At 40.5% G+C, this 19,420-nt stretch overlaps 1 protein-coding gene across 1 annotated transcript in view; it reads left to right on the top strand.

Moving 5' to 3' along the window:
- Positions 1-19,420, top strand: part of pkia (cAMP-dependent protein kinase inhibitor alpha) — an 89,389-nt gene that overhangs the window by 59,566 nt on the left and 10,403 nt on the right. The window contains exon 2 of the transcript XR_007261987.1: positions 747-842. The gene's annotated coding sequence lies outside the window, so the exon portion shown is untranslated. The remainder of the gene's footprint in view (positions 1-746; positions 843-19,420) is intronic.

Here is a 19,420-nt window from a genome sequence, read left to right as displayed (position 1 = left end):
TTGAATTTCAGACACTTATTATTTCCTTTTCACTAATTTATAGTAACAGCTTTCTAAATTTTTTGTCAATTTTCAAAGGTTGTGCTATGAATAGGACACACCACTTGAGTGTATGATAGAAATGTATGCCAACTTTTTGAAGTGGTACAGAGTATGGAGTAGATTTAGATTTAGATTTAGATTTAGATTTAGATTTTTATTGTCACATGTACTCAAGTACAAAAGTACAGAAGTACAGTGAAAAGTGTACGTTGTCGCCACACACAGTGCCATCTTAGGTACAAGTACCAAGATACAGAATTATAAGAACAAGGTAGGAAGAAAGAACAAAGTTAAAAGTTACAGTAGTTCTTAGTATTCAGTAGAAAAATAAAGGAATAATGCTAAAAGTTAAACATTACATTACACATACCATTGGGCCAAATAAAATAGAGCAGTTGTGTCAAATTGGATTCTCATTGCGTTTTGGGCAAGCAGATGATGCAAAGTAGACTTAAAAACCTACATTTCAGATACAGAATATTTTAAGTCCTGGGCCTAAGCTGGATTCCAGTGTGCTATATCATTTGCTTGATATGTGCCTTCATTATGCATGCTGCTTTATTGATAAAGGCAGCTTGACAATTGTCCTAAGCACCTGTCTTAAACAGACATCAAACAGCTGGGAATTGCTCACAAATGTCAGGATTGCCATTTAAATGCCTGCTGCAGAAACAATTTTCCCTGACATTGGTATTTTTGTCAAGGCAGGTGGATTCTTCAAAGCTGTGGGAACCAGATCAGTTAGTTCAGTTTGTGAACCTTGGAGGAAGCCTGCTGTGGAGTTGGGAATCTTTTAACAGGTAAGTTTACAAAGTCATACCTCCTTAAAATGCCATGGTGTGGCAGTGATGATTTAAGTATGCTTTTAACGTAGTGATTGAAAATAGAGCTTTGACCTGACAAGTTGTGATTTTCAAATTAAGCAGCATTGTGTAAGAGTTCATATTCATGAGAAAATTTTGTCCCATGGATGAAGTGCACCCTAACATTCAACATTAGTGTAAATCTAATTAAATGTGCCAATTAGATTTTGTGGTTTTTAATCTTATAGTGATACACAGTCCAGAGATCTATTAACTTCAGGTAAAAGAATTGAACAGATGCTAGAAATTTTCAATTGAAACTTCACTGATCCTTTCAAAAAAAAGAGCAGATGGCTAAGAATCTGCTCAAGCAACTTCAAAGATCATATTACATAGAGAGTTCTGAAAGTTTTTTTTAAAATTATCAGCAGTGCATTACAAGTCCTTTATGAATATGCAGGGAACTTAAGATGAGATTTTTTTGAGGGAGTTTCAATGGCTGTTTGATTGACAATATTATGAGTTTCTAAGATGAACAATGTTATTCAACTGTAATTTGGATGGCTTTTGTTTTATTTCCTGACCATTTCAAAAGACTTCCAGGTGTTATCTTAGGGCATTACAGTTCGGTAATTAGTGGATATTAGGCAAATAAAATGGAGGAGGCACGGGGCTTATGAAGGAGACATGTGGGTGGACAGAAGAATGAGCTAGGTGGCCAAGAATTGGATCGATTTTGCAGTGAGTGGACACAGGCCTCCTACCCTGCCAGCCTCATCATCTGTCTATCTCACGCTTTGGGATAGTAGCCATGACTGCAATCTGATCTTGATTCTGGAAGATAATTATTCTGAGTGAACTGGATGACTTTAAGCACTTGGGATTGCAATCTGAGGAAATGGCCTGATTCACACTTTGTGACTTGATGAGGAAGGTCCAGCCTCAAATCTCTACCTGGAACCCAACTCTACTTGGACTGATATTTCTCATACACATTGCATTCAGGTCACTTAGACTAATCTAGGAAAGTGGAGGGGATTTTTTTATTCTCCGGACCCCCAGGGGTTCCAGAAATCTCTTGCAGAGGCACTGATTTGCAATCATGATTTGTGTGGAAAAATTAAATTGTGTTGAAAATAAACACATTGTTATAAACGTAAATTAGCTGTTAATGCTAGCTAACAATTGAGACCCAATGTCTCCTGTCTGTTGTAAAATTGGCACACAATAGATCTACAGCAACAATAATCCTTTGGCATAGATGAGTTAGCCAATGCTGTCATCAATTTTTGTCATCTTGCACAATTATAAACAATATATTTATCATCTACAGCTGCTATAGAGATGTGGACAAGAAAAGATGATGTACAGTACAGCACAGGAACAAGCCCTTCGGCCCACGATATTGTGCCGAACATGACACCAAATTATGCAACACACCAAGGTTAAAGAAATCTATCTAATGTAACGTAGGGCACTTGTTTGTCACCCATCCACTAATTTAAGCATCCACTTCCACTATTCACTTCCAAATACTCATCACCATCACCAACTCTTCAATATCACTGAATCAAAATCCTGGAACACCCCGCTGAATAGTAATGTTGGAACACTTTCACCCCACAGTCCTCTGATCGTTTGGAAAGGTGACCAGGAGGTTAAATACTATAATGAGTTGCACACCTTAAATTTAACCCATTTCTACATTGAATTCTGGTCAGCTGGGTTTCTGTAATCTTGGGAAACCCTGCAGTTAAAGTAAGACAAGGAAATACATGGAAGAGATGTGGTTTTCCAGCAATATTACCAGTGTGCTCCTTGTGCTTGTATATGAGAATTACCTGGAGAGGTAAAAAAGAATTGTGTAAATTTACAGTATAGGAACAGGTCACTGAATCTAACGTGACTATGCTGGTGGTTTCTAGTGAGTGAACTTAAGTGATTGCTCAATTGTTACTCAGGTGACTCCTGGTGGAAAGGACAATGAATAAAAGCATGGTGAGTGCAGGATTGTGAGTTCATACAACTCATGAATTTAAACAGACTTTACTGTTTGTGGAATTGGCATACATTAAGTTAAAATAGTTTTCAGTTCTGCTGAACAGAAATGCTTTGTAAAGGATGAGAACCTAAAGGAATGGGAAGTACATTCATCCATGTTTTGAGGGTCTATTGTTTGGATGCAGATAATAGTAAAAAGTAATTAAAGAACTAAAGTAGACTGTACAACTGTGGTTACAGAATTATTGAGAGAGGTGGAAATAAGCATGAGTCTATTTTCTTGGCAACAAGTTATTGAAGTCTGTGTTGCCTTCATTTTAATTATTGTAGTTCAGTACAAGAATAAATGGAAGAGGTGAAAAGTTAGACTTGGTTTAAGTGTTTCGGACAAACCACCGTTGCTATAGTCAGGCTGGTGATGTGAAACACGGTAACGGAGTTCTTAGATTGAAATGTAACCTCATCAATAATCTTGTAGTTAGATGGAGGAGGAGGGAGGCAATGGCCTTGTGGTATTATTGCTGGACTGTTAATCCAGAGACCCAGATAATGTTCTGGGGGCCCAGGTTCAAATCTACCATTTGGAATTTGAATTCGATAAATATCTGGAATTAGGAATATAATGATGACCGTGAATCCATTGTCATTTATCAGGAAAAACCCATCTGGTTCATGAATGTCCGTTAAGGAAAGAATCTGCCATCCTTACCTGGTCTGGCCTACATGTGACTCCAGACCCACAGCAATGTGGTTAACTCTTAACTGCCCTCTGGGCAATTAGGGATGGGCAATAAATGCTGCCCTAGCCAGCGATACCCTCATCTCGTGAATGAATAAAGGAAAAAAAAATTATCTTGTGTGATTGACTGAGTATTTACTAAAGAGCTGGTTCTGTGGTTGTACAGCTGGTATTTATGTTGGCAGAGCACTCATGAATGATTTCTAAAAGTCCCTTTGCTTCTTTATCACTTCCAAACTTTTATTATCTAAGCAGTATATGTTTAATGCTATGAACGAAAATAGACAGGAAAGCCGCCCAGAAGTGTTTTCACTCCTGGTAAGCCTCCTCCCATCATATTTCACCTCATTTTATCAACATATCCATCTATTAATTTCTACCCTATTTATTTAACTAACTTCCATTTAAATGCATCGATGCTGTTTGACTCTACTACTTCTGAGAGTAGAGTCCAAATTGTAACCATTCTTCAGATACAAAAGTTTCTTCACGATTCACTATTGGATTTATTAGTGACTATCTTGTATTTATGACATCAAGTTTCAGATTTCTGCAAAACTGGAAACGTGTTCTTTCCATCTACTGTATCAAACTCTTCCATTATCTTTAAAAGTTCTGTCTATCATTACGCCCCTCAGCCTTCTCTTTCCTAAATAACATGCCCACAGCCAGTTCAGCCTTTTCTAATAAAGTAAACCCTCTCAGTCCAATAATATCTTTGTGATTTTTATTTTTGCATTGTCGCCGTGCCTCTGAGAAAGTTTATCGTGATTAATAACCACCAAACCAACAACCCAGTAGCCTAGAATGAAACATCAACAGACAATGAGCTCAGTATCTGCATTTAGGACGAGCATTCCAGATTGAACTTTAAAAGTCTTAATGCTCCTTTATCACTTTCAAACTTTTATTAACTAGACAGTGTTGCCTTAATATTTTCATAAATGATGTAGATGAGAATGTGGGGGGGATGATAAGTAAGTTTGCGGATGATATAAAGATTGGCTGGATTGTTGACAGTGAGGAGGAATGTGTTAAGTTACAGGACGATTTCTGCCACCGACCTGCCCATCCTATAATCCGTTGATATCCTCCTATAACCTAACATGCTCCTCTTCACATTCAACAATCCAGCCAATCTTTATATCATCTGCTAACTTACTTATCATTCCTCCCACGTTCTCATCCACATCATTTATGAATATCACAAACAAAAAGGGATCCAGCACTGATCCCTGTGTTACACCACTGCAAACTAGGCTTGAGTCACACAAACAACCTTCTACTACCAGCCTCTGTCTCCTATCACTAAGCCAATTTTGGATTTATTTTGACAACTCATCATGAATCCCATGACCTTTGACACTCTTTATCAATTTCCCATGTGGCACCTTATCAAAGACCTTGTTGGAATCCATATAAACTACATTACTGCCCTACCCTCATCCAAACACTTGGTCACCTCCTTGAAAAATTCAATCACATTTGTTAGGCATGACCTCCCTCTGACAAAGCTATGCTGACAATTCCTGATCAAACTTTGCCGAAGTGGAAATTAATTTTGTCCTTCACTATTTTCTGCAATAGTTTTCCTACCATTGAGGTTAGATTCACTGGTCCATAGTTTCCTGGTCTATCGCTACCAGCCTTCTTGTAAAATGGAACCTCATTAACCGCCCTCCAGTCCTTTGGCACCTCCCCTGAGATGATTTAAAAATTTAGGTCGGGAGACCTGTTTTCACCCCCATCTCCCCAATCTCCTGCGCAATACCTTATCAAAAAAATCTTTAGAAAAATTCAATATATCACATTTACAATATAACCCGTTTTTACTCTTTTACTTTATTAAAAATGGTAATTATTTTGAATGAAACTTCACTTTTAAAAAACATGTTATACCTTAACATATTTTTAACCTTTAGATGACTTTCTGTCTGATCTTTGAGAAATGAATCAAATATATTTCCTACCTATACTTCCTATGTTTAGCTGAATAGCCTCAATTTCCAGAAATTTGTTTATCTCTTTGTCAAATACATAGATGTGCTTACTTTGGATCTTAATGTCAATAATGTCATTGTCCAAATTAATCCACAGCTGGTTAATTCATGATAACAATTTTAATGAAATCTCGCAATTTACACAGTTCTGTGCTATAGAAATTATTCATTGTGTTGAAAGTTTAAATTCAGTTTATTTTCAAATGGTTTAACCCAATCTCCAACTTAAATTCTCAGAAGTTAGGATGCAGATACAGCATGTAATCGAGAAGGCTAATGGGACACTAGCCTTCATTACAAGATGAGTTGAACATGAAACTAACGACATTCTGCTTCAGTTATACAAGGTTTTGGGGTGAAACCACATCTTGAATACTGTGTGCAGTTTAGGTCTCCTTATTTACATATAAACTAGGAGCAGAAATTGATCATTCAGCCTGTCCAGCCTGCTCCACCATTCTTTATGATCGTGGCTGATCCCTATCCCAAGGCCATATTCCTGTTTTCTCTTCATATCCCTGATGCCTTGAGTACCTAATAATTTATCAATCACTTTTATTAACATACCCAGTCAGCCAGCCTCCTCAGGCTTCTGTGGCAGTGAATTCCACCCTCTGAGAGACAAAATCTTCCTCATCTAAGTCCGAGCCGGACCACACTGTATCCTGAGACTATGACCTCTGGTTCTAGACACCCCAACCAGGGAAACATTATCCCTGCATCTAGTCTGTCCAGCCCTGTTAGAATTGTAAGCATTTCAATCAGGATCTCTACCATTCTTCTATACTTTTGTAAGCACAGGCCCAGTTGAACAAATCTCTCTTCAATGGAGATTACTGCCATCCCTAGTATCAGCCAGTGAACCTGTGCTGTAATCCCTCTGTGGCAAGTATATCTTCTCTTAAGTCGGGTGATCAAAACCGCACACAGTACTCCAAGTGTGATTTCACCAATGCCCTGTATAACTACAGTAGGACATCCCTACTTCTGAAATAAAACCAAATCCTGCTCTAATGAAGACCAATATCTCATATACCTTTCTAATTACTTTACTTGCTGCATCTAATTCTATGTTCATTGAGTGGTATACAAGGATTCTCAGATCTCTTTGTACGTGCACACTTCCCAGTATATCACCATTTAAATAGTATTTTGCCTTTCTGTTTTTCACATCGAAGTGCATAACTTCATGTTTATCCACATTATACCACACTTCCTTGTGTTTGTCCACACAGTCACCTTGTCTCGATTGCCCTGAAGTCTCCTTGCATCCTCCTCACAACCCACAGTCCCCTACAATTTTGTTCTAAATTCACTACATTCAATGTTTCTCTCTTATTTATGCAACTAGTTACATCCTCAAAAACCTCCAGTAGATTAGTTGGCGTGTTTTCCCTTTCATAAACCCATGATAAATTTGCCTAGTCCTATTAATACTTTCCAAGTGTTCTATTGTCACATCGTTTATAACAGACTTAAGCATTTCCCCACAACTGATGTAAAGCTAACTGTCCTATAATGTTCGTATTTTCTCCCTCCTTTTCTTCATACTGGCATTATATTTGCCACCACCCAATCTGTAAAAACTGCTTCTGAGCCTGTAAAATTTTGGAATTCCTCCAATGTTTTCAGGGTCACTTCCTTCAGTACTCTGGGATGCAAATATTGGGTTGTTTGGCTTTATCAGCCTTTAAGCCCCATTAGTTTCTCTAGCATACTTTTTTACTAACTGAATTTCTTCATTTCTTCCCTCTCACTAGATGCTTGGTTCCCTGATATTTCTGGGGATTTATTTGTGTCCTCCTTTGTGAAGACAGAACCAAATTATGTGTTCAATTCTTCTGCCTTTTTTTACCCCGTTATAATTCCCCCATTTCTGACTTGATGGGACATACACTGTCTTTGCTATTTCTTTTCCTCACATATTTATAGAAGCTCTTATGGTCAGTTTTCATGTTGACTGCAAGTTTACTCTCAAATTTGTTTTTCCCTTCTTGATCAATATTTTTGTTTGCTTAGGCTGAGACTCAAACTGCTCCCAGTCCTCAGGCTTACTGCTTTTTCTGGTACTTTATTATGTTTCTTCTTTGGATCTGATATCTCTAATTTATTTTCTCGAACATGGTTAGATGACTTTCCTCTTTTAATTTTGTGCTTGGTAGGAATAAATAATTTTTGTAATTCATGTACATATACATTAATTATTAACCATTGCCTATCTACTGCCAACCCTTTTAGTTAGATTCCACAATCAGTTGCACTTCACATCTTTGTAGTTTCCATTATTTAGTTTCATGACCTACCCTGAGTTTTGAATCCAACTTCTTTACCTTCCATCTTAATGAACAATTTTATGATGTTATGGTTGCTCTTCCTCAACTGATCCCGCACAACAATTAATCCTTTCTCATTGTACTAGTTTAGAATAGCCTGCTCTTTAGTTGATTCCTGAACGTGTTGGTTTAAGAAACCATCACATATACATTCCAGGAAGTTCTTTCCCACAGTATTATTGTATAGGTTCAGTTTGTCCAATTTAAAGTAGGACATAAATGTGTTTGAGGCAGGCCATAGAGTCATACAGCACAGAAACAAGCCCTTTGGCCCAACTCATCCTAGATTGATAGCTGAAATAAGTGGATTTTCTGATGGAGATATGTTGGACAGTTTCCATTTACTTGATATACTTGATTAAGATGTTTAAGATTCTGAATGGCTTGATAAAATTAATAAAAGAACACATGTTTCCTCTTGTAGGTGAGTCCAGAACTAGGGGACACTGTTTTAAAATTAGGAATCATCCTTTTAGGACAGAAATGAGGAAAAATTCTTCTCTCAAAGAGCCGTGTGAGTTTGAAACACTCTGCCTCGGAAGGCATGAGTTGAAACAATTGAATATTTTTACAACAGAGGCAGACGAGGAGAGGCCACTTTGGATTTGGTGCTTGGCAACGAACCGGGCCAAGTGTTAGACCTGTTGGTAGGAGAGCATTTTGGCGGTAGTGATCATAACTCTGTTTCTTTCACGATAGTCATGGATAAGGATAGGTACATACGGCAGGGTAAAGTTTATAATTGGGGGAAGGGTAATTACAATTCAGTTAGGCAAGAACTAGGTAACATAAATTGGGAACAGATGCTGTCAAGGAAGAGCACCACAGAAATGTGGAGATTGTTTAAGGAATGCATACTGCATGTGCTCGATATGTTTGTCCCTAGCAGGCAGAGAAGATGCGGTCGAGTGAGGGAGCCATGGTTCTTGAGAGAGATCGAACGACTGGTTGAGAGGAAGAAGGAGGCTTATGTAAGGTTTAGGAAAAGAGGAACGGAAAAGGCTCTAGAGGGATACAAGTTACCCAGGAAGGAGCTGAAGAAAGGGCTTAGGAGAGCTATAAGGGGGTATGAGAAAACCTTGGCTGATAGGATCAAGGAAAACTCCAAGGCTTTTTACACGTATGTGCAGAACAAGAGAATAACCAGAGAAAGGGTAGGGCCGATCAAGGATTGTAAAGGGAATTTGTGCACAGAGCCTAAAGAGATAGGAGAGGTCCTTAATGATTACTTTTCTTCAGTATTCACAACTGAGAGGGACGTAGTTGTAGAGGAGGACGTTGTGAAACAGGCAGGTAGTGTAGAGGAGGTTGATGTTAGTAAAGAAGACGTGCTAGGAATTCTGAGGAAGTTGAAGATAGATAAGTCCCCCGGGCCTGATGGGATTTATCCAAGGATTCTATGGGAAGCGAGGGACGAGATCGCAGGGCATTTGGCGATGATCTTTTCGTCCTCACTGTCCACGGGTATATGCCGGAAGATTGGAAAGAGGCAAACGTCATTCCCTTGTTCAAAAAGGGGAACAGGGATAACCCTGGAAATTACAGACCAGTTAGTCTTACGTCAGTGGTGGGCAAGTTATTGGAAAGGGCTCTGAGAGACAGGATTTATGATCACTTGGAAAGGCACAGTTTGATACATGATAGTCAGCATGGATTTGTGAGGGGTAGATTATGCCTCACAAACCTTATTGAATTCTTTGAAGAGGTGACCAAACACGTGGATGAATGTGGAGCAGTGGATGTGGTATACATGGATTTAAGTAAGGCGTTTGATAAGGTTCCCCATGGTAGGCTCATGCAGAAGGTAAGGAGGCATGGGATAGGGGGAAATGTGGCAGATTGGATTCAGAATTTGCTGACCCTTAGAAGACAAAGGGTGGTAGTGGACGGAAAATATTCAACATGGTGCTCAGTTACGAGTGGTGTACCACAAGGATCTGTTCTGGGTCCTCTTCTATTTGTGATTTTTGTAAATGATTTGGATGAAGGAGTGGAAGGGTGGATTAGCAAGTTCGTGGACGATACGAAGGTGGGTCGTGTTGTGGACAGTGCGGACGGCTGTTCTAGGTTACAAAGGGACATTGATAGAATGCAGAGCTGGGCTGAGAAGTGGCAGATGGAGTTTAACCCTGAAAAGTGTGAGGTGATTCATTCTGGAAGGACAAACTTGAAAGCAGAATACAGGGTTAACGGAAAGATTCTTGGCAGTGTGGAGGAGCAGAGGGATCTTGGGGTTCATGTTCGCAGTTCCCTGAAAGCTGCCACCCAGGTGGATAGAGTTGTTAAGAAGGCGTGTGGTGTGTTAGCTTTCATTAATAGAGGGATTGAGCTCAAGAGCTGTGAAGTTATGCTCCAGCTATACAAAACCCTGGTTCGGCCACATCTGGAGTATTGCGTCCAGTTCTGGTCATCTCATTACAGGAAAGATGTGGAAGCGTTGGAAAAGGTGCAGAGGAGATTTACCAGGATGTTGCCTGGAATGGAGGGAAGGTCTTACGAGGAAAAGTTGAGAGAGCTAGGGCTTTTCTCTTTAGAACGATGAAGGATGAGAGATGACTTGTTAGAGGTGTACAAAATGATCAGAGGTATAGATAAGAGTAGACAGCCAGAGACTTTTTCCTAGGGTGGAGATGGCTATTACGAGGGGGCATAGTTTTAAAGTGAGTGGAGGTAGATATAGGGGAGACTTCAGAGGTAGATTCTTTACTCAGAGAGTGGTCGGGGCGTGGAATGCATTGCCGGAGAGGGTAGTGGAGTCGGCCTCATTAGGGGCATTTAAGCAGCTATTAGATAGGCATATGGATGCTAGTATAAGGTAGCGGTGGAGGTTAGATAGACCTTAGGTTTCGGGTGAAAGTTCGGCACAACATCGTGGGCCAAAGGGCCTGTACTGTGCTGTACTGTTCTGTGTTCTATGAACTGTAGATAGACAGGGAAATCAAGGGTTATTGAAAGGTCACCTTCTGCCCCTATTTTGTTTCATCATGGCTAGTTCTGAATTGTTTTTTTTTAAGTAGGTTTCGCATTTTTTGATTTTGCAGGACTGTATTTCACACCTTGTACCTCCAGTTTGTAATAGCTTGAGTGTAGCAGAAATACTGGCAGGGGCTGGTTGGGGTATGTGGCCTGTTTCTGAGCTGTATATTCTGTGTACTGTTATGTATTTAAAACTCACCCTGCTGCAGTGACTATTCTGCTGTAATACTATTTACTTGTTTCAAAATTCTATGCTGCTAAGTTTAATGTGCCTTACATTATGTTGAACTGATGCTGTGACAACAGTAAATTGCAAAGACGTTTCCACCAGACTGTATTGATCAAGTACTTTTTTACATATGAGTGTCAGAAAATCAGTCTAACTATACATTGACTGTAAAATGTGAATTCAATCCACACGTAAATCAACAGTTATTACTAATGTATCACTCCCTGAAAAAGATATAGGGGTGCCGGTGTTGGACTGGGGTGGAGGTTTAACAACATCTTGGGTTTGTTTAATACATCCTCATCAGTGGTGTGACCCTTTGATCTTTTACTTATAAATTCTGTGTCAGATACCACCTCACTAAACTTCAAGAGGGTGCAAGGCTCAGAAAGCTTGTGTTTTCAAATCAACCTGTTGGACCTTCCTGCACAAGATTTGGCTTGTAATTCATTGCTGTAAGACAATGTACAAAGAAAGTATGAAAAGAAAATTGGCTTTGTTTGCCAAATAATCCATTAATATGGACAGATGTAACTTTGGACAGATGCAGGCAGGCCAGGATCAAGTGATCATAATTGTCTTAAATCTGTCACTGTTCCTGAATGTTCTTGCATGTTTTAGCAACTACTGCAACTGGTCTTTAAATACCATTTCATTTACGTGAAGCAAGCCAACTTCTGAAATAAACTGCAGCAAAGGACTTTTCTATATCAAAAGAATCATCTGATGATGCCACTATTTTAGATATCTGCTGGCATACAGGCAGAGACAGCTGCAACGGATTTGATGGGAGGTGATGAGATCTTCATTAACCAAAATAGAACAAGAATTTGGCATTCTGGGAACAACTTGCCTGAATACAAAAATATTTATAGTTGCCTCAGGCAACCTGTAGAATTTCTGAAATGGATCTAGTAAAATCTAGCCATGTTTGAAATCCTATTAAGTTGCTGGTTATGCATTTTACTAGGTAGCTGTATGAGTGATATCCTATTGCTTTCAATATACGTAATTGGTAAGTTTGTGGTAAATCCCTTCCTTGTACCTACTTGCCAAATATTTGAAAATCTATTGAGATTCAAATATTATTTCAGACTGCATTCAAAATATTTAAGATACAGCGATGTGGTTTCTCCTCTGTTTGGCAATTCTAATAGCTGACTCACTGTCTGTTGCCATTTCTGAAGCCACATTGGAAAGCAGGGTAGATTCCAGATCAGAAAGCAGCTCTTAATGCCATTTGGAGAGAGGGAAATATAGTTCTGGAATTCCCTTGACAAAAGTACCCTCAAGGTAATAACAGTTGGATTAGCCCCAAGTTTCAAATACATCATTGGCTGTGCCTTTGGAAGGTGGTGCAGGCTGTTGAAAGGAAGGTTAGAGAAGCAAACAGTGCAACTTCCACCACCTCAAGGACTACCAAAGCCTGCATAAAGATTTAATGACTTAAGTGGATCATCATTAAGTAAGGGTCAGTTAGCTCAGTTGGCTGGAGGGTTGATTTGCAATACAGAGTAATGCCAGCTTATTGGCCTAATTCCTACACAATGAAGGACTTTCCTTCTCATCCTCTCCCCACGCTTGAGGTATGATGACCCTCAGATTAAACCACCACCGGTCATCTCTCTCTAATTAGTGCAGCCCTATGATCCAGTAGGTCTATGGTGACTTTAACAAGTTAAATCAATACTGTCTCACTCTATGCATCATGTTTCAATCATGCAGCTTAACTTTGTCATAGAGTCAAACAGCACGGAAACAGACCCTTTGGTCCAACCAGTCCGTGCTGAACATAATCCCAAACTAAACTAGTCCTACCTGCCTGCTCCCAGCCCATATCCCTCTGACCCTTTCCTATTCATGTATTTACCCAAGTGTCTTTTAAACATTGTACTTGTGCCCACATCCATCACTTCCTCAGGAAGTTCATTCCACATGCGAACCACCCACTGTGTAAAAAAAATTTGCCCCTTGACTCTTTTTTAGATCTCTCTCCTCTCATCTTAAAAATATGTCCCCTAGTTTTCAAATCTCCCATCCTAGGGAAAAGAAACCTAGCATTAACCCTATATATACCCCTCATGATTTTGTAAACCTCTAGAAGGTTACCTCTCAACCTCCTACGCTTCACGGAACAAGCCTCAGCCCATCCAGCCTTTCTTTACAGCTCAAACCTCCCATACCTAGCAACATCCTGGTAAATCTCTTCTGAACCCTCTTTAGCTTAATAATATCCTTCCTATAACTGTGCGACCAGAACTGGACACAGTACTCCAGAAGAGGCCTCACCAATATCCTGCACAACCTCGACATGACTTCCCAACTCCTATACTCAAAGGACTGAGCAATCAAGGCAAACGTGCAAAATGCTTTTTTTAACCACCCTGTCTACCTGTGATGCAAACTTCAAAGAATTACGTACCTGCATTCCTAGGTCCCTCTGTTCTATGACGTTACCCAAGGCCCTACCATTAATTGTCTAAGTCCTGCCCCTGTTGTGCCAAAATGTAATACCTTGCATTTATCCAGAGTGAACTCCATATGCCATTTTTCAGCCCATTTACCCAATTGATCAAGATCCCTTTGTAATCTTGGAAAACCTACTTCACTGTCTACAATGCCACCAATTTTGGTGTCATCCGCAAGCTTACTAACCATGCCTTCTATGTTCTCATCCAAATCATTTTTATCATACTTTTCGCTTAGCACCTTTCTTCTAAAGGCAACCTTGCCAAACACTTCTTTGCTCCAAACTATTCTCTCACCTCACAGCAGGGAATTTTCTCATTTCCATGAAATAGATGAGAAATTCTGCTTTTCTCCTGTAAACTATACAACCACAAAACCAATAACCTGCACATGCATTGATTGCTGTTTGAAAAACATTGTGTCACATTTGCTTACATAACAACAGTGATTGGATTTCAGAACAACTTATTATATGTGAAGCTGTTTGAAACATTTAAGAGAGACCCAATTAGCCATCATGGAATTGGATGTAGTTCTTTCAACAGAAGCCCAATTTTGCCACCAAGATAAGTTGCAAAAATGACTGCAGGAACTGCAATTAACCTAAAATATTAATTGCGATGCAAACAAGATGCAAACTTTGTACTGCTTACTCAACTGCATAATTGAAGCATGCAGCCAGAACTGGGAATACTTTTGCATAGCAACATGTCTGAGCCGTGAGATTTTTTATTTGTTTACGGGATGCGTGTGTCACTGTGTAGTAACTCCACAGAGGCTGGTTTCCTGTGACCAAGTCACCCTTTGTTTTCATGCGGAGAGTCCTCGACACTGATCCAGCTGCCTCAGAGCCAGCTCTCAGTGTGAACAGGATGTCTGACAGTCCTGTTCTTATCTGTCGGTCAGGGCTCTCTGATTGGACCAGATTAACAGCCCCAATCAGGGAACTCATTTTCTGTGGTGTCCACCTGGCTGACCTTGTTACAATCACTCTAGCTGACTGTGCCGACATTTCTTGTCTATCCCTAATTACCCTTGAGAAGGTAGTGGTGAGCTACCATTTTGAACTGCTTCAGTCTTTGAGTTTTAGGTTCATTGCTATTTAGAAAAGAGTTCCCTGAATTGTGACCAGGTGACAGCGAAGGAACAACAATATAGATTCGAGGCAGAATGATGTGTGTCTTGAAGAGGACCATGGTGGTATCCCCACATATCTGCTGCCTTCACCTTGCTAGATGGAAGTGGTTGTGGCATTAAAGATTTGGAAGATGCTTGTCAAAGGAGCCTGGTTACGTTACTGCAATCCATCTTGTGGATGATACACACATTGATGGTGAAGGGAATGAATGATGAAGTGGTGGATGGGCTGCCAATCAAGTGAGCTGCTTTGTCCTGGATGTTATGGAGTTTCTGGAGTGTTCTTGGAGCTGCAGTAGCCAGCCAAGTGTATTCCATTACACTCCTGATTCGTACCTTTAAGATGATGGACAGGCATTAAAGGGACAGGAGGTCAGCTATTCACTGCAGTTATGTAGCGGGTCCAGTCCAATTTCGAATCAGTGGTAATCCCCAAGATGTTGATCATGGGATTTTCAATGGCGTACTGTTGAATGTTGAGCAAAGAAGATTAGATCCCTTCTTCTTGTTAACACTTAATATTTGGAACGTTGGTGATGTGAACGTGACTTGCCACTGAGCAGCCCAAGTCTGGATATTGTCCAGATCTTGTTACATATAGACTCAGGCTGCATCACTGGCTGAGGTCATGAATAGTGCTGGACATTGCATAATTACGAGCAAATAACCCAGTTCTGACTTTATGCTAAAGGGAAGCTCATTGATGAAGCAGCTGAAGATATTTGGTCACAGGACACTGTCCTGAAGAACTCCTGGAGAGATGTCCTGGAATGGAGACGATTGACCTCGAACAATCACAACCATCTTCTTTTGTGTCAGGTATTACTCTAGCCAGCAGAGAGCTTGCCCCTTAATCCCATTGTCTTCAAGTTTGCTCATTCTCCTTGATGTCATGCCCAATCAAGTGTTGTCTTCATGTTAAGAGTTGTCAGTGTCATATCATGAGTTGCTGGTGCATGTTGAACCTAATTAGAGCTGCTAATTAATGCCTGCCTATCCCTCTTCGGGTGCTGGAAGTAACTAGAACAAAGATTCTGACTTCCAAAAAGAGTGGTCATGATATAACAGGTGAGACAGCCCAGGTTCTTCCACACTGTGCCAGAGATTTTGGTGTAGGAAGTGGATAGGAGGAGCGAGACTTCTATCCACATGGAGAGAGGATGCCCTCAAGGTAAGTCTTGAGTGGGCTATGGCGTTATGGTCAATGCTTGCAGTGTAGATCTGAGGGCCTGAAGACAGGCACCATTTGTCACCCGCCAACAATACCAATCAGTACTCATACCTCACACTCATAACCTCATTTGGCATTCACATATTTAGAACTGCTGCAAGCCTCACACCCATGTCCGACAGCTGTACCAGTGTCAGCCATTCAACCTGTGACTGTAATGGCTGCTTTCTCCTCCTTTCCATCTTGTGTCTTATACGTCCTCTTCTTCCTCAGATGCTTGCTGTATACTGAGTATCAAGTGCCTCGAGATGGTGAGGTCCCACAGTCTGTAGCTGAGCACGATGAATCGTGAAAGGTGCTCTGGAAAATATTACAGGATTCCTTTGGACCGGCCCAGCCAGTGTTTGTTAAGAACTTCAATAGATTAGTCAGGGACATTCCATGTAGCAGTATGACTCAGATTTATTTACGTGTGAGCGGGTGGCACGTTGGAGTCATTAGCCAGGCAGTCAGTGGTAACCCTCGTCGCCCAATCACCATTTTAATGGTGACTCAAGTGAACTGGCACAGAATATAGCTGTAATTCCTGTTGATGCATAGTGCCTTATAATGCGCTTCACATAGTTCACCACCAGGTTAAATATGAGGAAGGAGAACTTTTTACACATGTGGCACATCTCTGCATTAAATACACTGGCCACAAAGCAACATATGAGGAGTCAATGCTACCTTGTATCATGGAGAAACCCACTGTTAGCAAAACCAAATGCTTGCTCCATCTGTTTCTATTTGAAAAAGAGAGAATGCTATGCATCACCCTCTTTCAGTTTTGATCTTTCACCAAACTCTCACAGTTTTCTCTGTGATATGGCTTCATTGGTTGAGATTCATAACCACTACTAGTAGAGCCAAGGAAACATGGTAAGTTACTGAGAAGGAAAGACGATTGAAATCATCTGTGTGTGTTTGTTTTTATAACAATCTGCTTCAACATGGCCTTTGCAGTTTCACTTGTATAAAAGCAAAATACTGCAAATGCTATAAACCTGAAACAAACACAGAGAATGCTAGAGAGGGTCAGCAGATACTCAGCAAGTATGGAGAGAGAAAGAGTGTCAACATATCAAGGCCAGTATGACTCTTTAGAAGTGAAGTCACACTGGACTCGAACCTTAACTCTGTTTCTGTCTTAACAGATGCTGCCAGATCTGCTGAGTTTCTCCAACGTGTTTTTTGCAGCTGCATTTTTGGGTACCTTCCAAATGTAAACACGAAATCATGATAAAAATACAAATCCAGTATATTCATCCAATTTCACAGCATGAAATAATCAGCCAGAACAACAGCCCTACCATTTCCCACATTAAAGTCAATCCTTGGTTAATTCAGAGATGATATTTAAACAATGTCAGTGGACAGAGAGCACAGAACTGATGTAGACTGGTAAATTTTGGACAACAACAGAGCAGATGCCAACTTCTGGGTAAGGGGGAAAGAGAGAGAGAATGTCTCAGGAAGATGATGCAGGAGCAATTGGTTAGACCTGCAAGTGCCAGTTAAGCCATATTACAGAGAAGATATTGAGGGTTTTGCAGAAGATCACAACCTTCATCATTAATTCTACTTACTACCAACATACTATGATAAATACAGAAGCAACAAAGACACATTGTTCTGCAATGAACTGAAACTAAAGATTTCCTCATACCATCCTGTCCCTGAAGCACGTGTCACTTACACACCAGCTCTGGATTCAGTAGGGCCACGTTATCCTGGGCATAGTTTGCCCCTGAACAATGTTTGGTCAATCAAGGCTGATGCTCTGGTGCAGTTCGGAGGGAATACTGCACTTTAAGAACTGCCAGCTTTACAATGAGACATTAACTGAGGCTCCCTTTGCCTGCTATTTCCCAGGATTTCCATGTCCCTTCTGCTAAAGTTACAGCAGGTGAGTGGGGGGAATGCTCTGAAAAATGTAATCCCTTGGTATTACACACTGCAGGATTCCTACCCTCTAATTGGTCCTTGTAGTGCAGTATTTATAATGGCTAGCCCAATTCAGTTTCTGATCAATGGTAACCCCCAGGATGTTGATCGTGGCAGATTGATAATGCCTTTGAATATTAAGAGGTTAGATTATATTGTGGGAGGTGATCACTGCTTGATACTTGAATGGCATGAATGTTCCTTGCCATTTGTCGGCCCAAGCCTGGATATTGTCAAGACCTTGTTACATTTGGTCCTGGACTGCTTCAGTACCTGAGGAGTTGTGAATGTTATTTTTTCTTTATTCATTCATGTGGTGAGGGCTTTGTTGGCTAGGCAGCATTTATTGCTCATCCCTAATTGCCCAGAGGGCAGTTAAGAGTCAACCACATTGCTATGGGTCTGGAGTCACATGTAGGCCAGAGGAAGTAAGGATGGCAGTTTCCTTCCCTAAAGGACATTAGTGAACCAGATGGGTTTTTCTAACAATCAACAATGGATTCATGGTCGTCATTAGATTCTAAATTCCAGATATTTATTGAATTCAAATTCCACCATCTGCCACGCAGGATTCGAACCTGGGCCCCCCAGAGCATTATCTGGGTCTCTGAATTAACAGTCCAGTGATAATACTATAAGGCCAGCATCGCCTCACCTGAAGTGTTGAACATTATGCAATCATTAGAGACCATCGCTGTTTCTGGCTTTACGATGGAGGGAAGGTGATTGAAGAGCAGTTGAATATTGTTGGGACTCGGACATTACCTGAGGGAGTTTGCAGAGATATTCAGGAGTTGAGATGACTGACTTTCAACAACTCCAAACATCTTCCTTCCTGCCAGTTCATCTTCATACCTCCTCATTCAAACATGTTCGATTACTCTGACGTAATTCTGTTCTGTTACCCTGATGCCCTTAGGCAAGGTACGATTTGGTTGATTAGCATGCAAAACAGAACTTTTCACTGTATCTTGGTACATGTGACAATTGATATCAAGGCTGCGTTTAACTGGGTGAGTTCCTGCCAGTCATGACTCCAACAAGTGGAGAACCTTCCACCTGATTCGCATTGATTCCAGCTTTGCTCAGGCTCCTTGTTACTACACTCAGTCAAACACGGCCTTGATATCAACTGTCACATGCACCAAGATACAGTGAAAAGTATTATTTTGCATGCTAACCAAACAAGTCATACCATAACATATGAGGAGGTATGAAGATGAATGGATATTGAACCTTGGGCCTCGTCAACATACCCAGCACGTGTTACCAGTGCAAGGAATTCCCCAGGCAGTATTGCCAAATGTAGACAACAATACCTAGCAGCCTGCCTATCTGGCAATAGCTTTTGGGCCAGTCCTGAGAGGGGGAATTAAACTAGGCTACAGTGAAGAAGAGTGAGGATTGCAGCTCCTTTGGATTTAAGGGAGCAAGCTGTAATAAAGGATCCTGAGCTTTTACCACTCATCAGCAACCACCTTCAATAAATTTGCTTTTAGGCATGGGAGTTTCTAATAATTACTAGTAGGACCAA

Source organism: Rhincodon typus, chromosome 4 (assembly GCF_021869965.1).
Source record: "Rhincodon typus isolate 14 chromosome 4, sRhiTyp1.1, whole genome shotgun sequence".
Classification (NCBI taxonomy): Eukaryota; Metazoa; Chordata; class Chondrichthyes; order Orectolobiformes; family Rhincodontidae; genus Rhincodon; species Rhincodon typus.
This window is presented reverse-complemented; position numbering and strand designations above follow the sequence as displayed.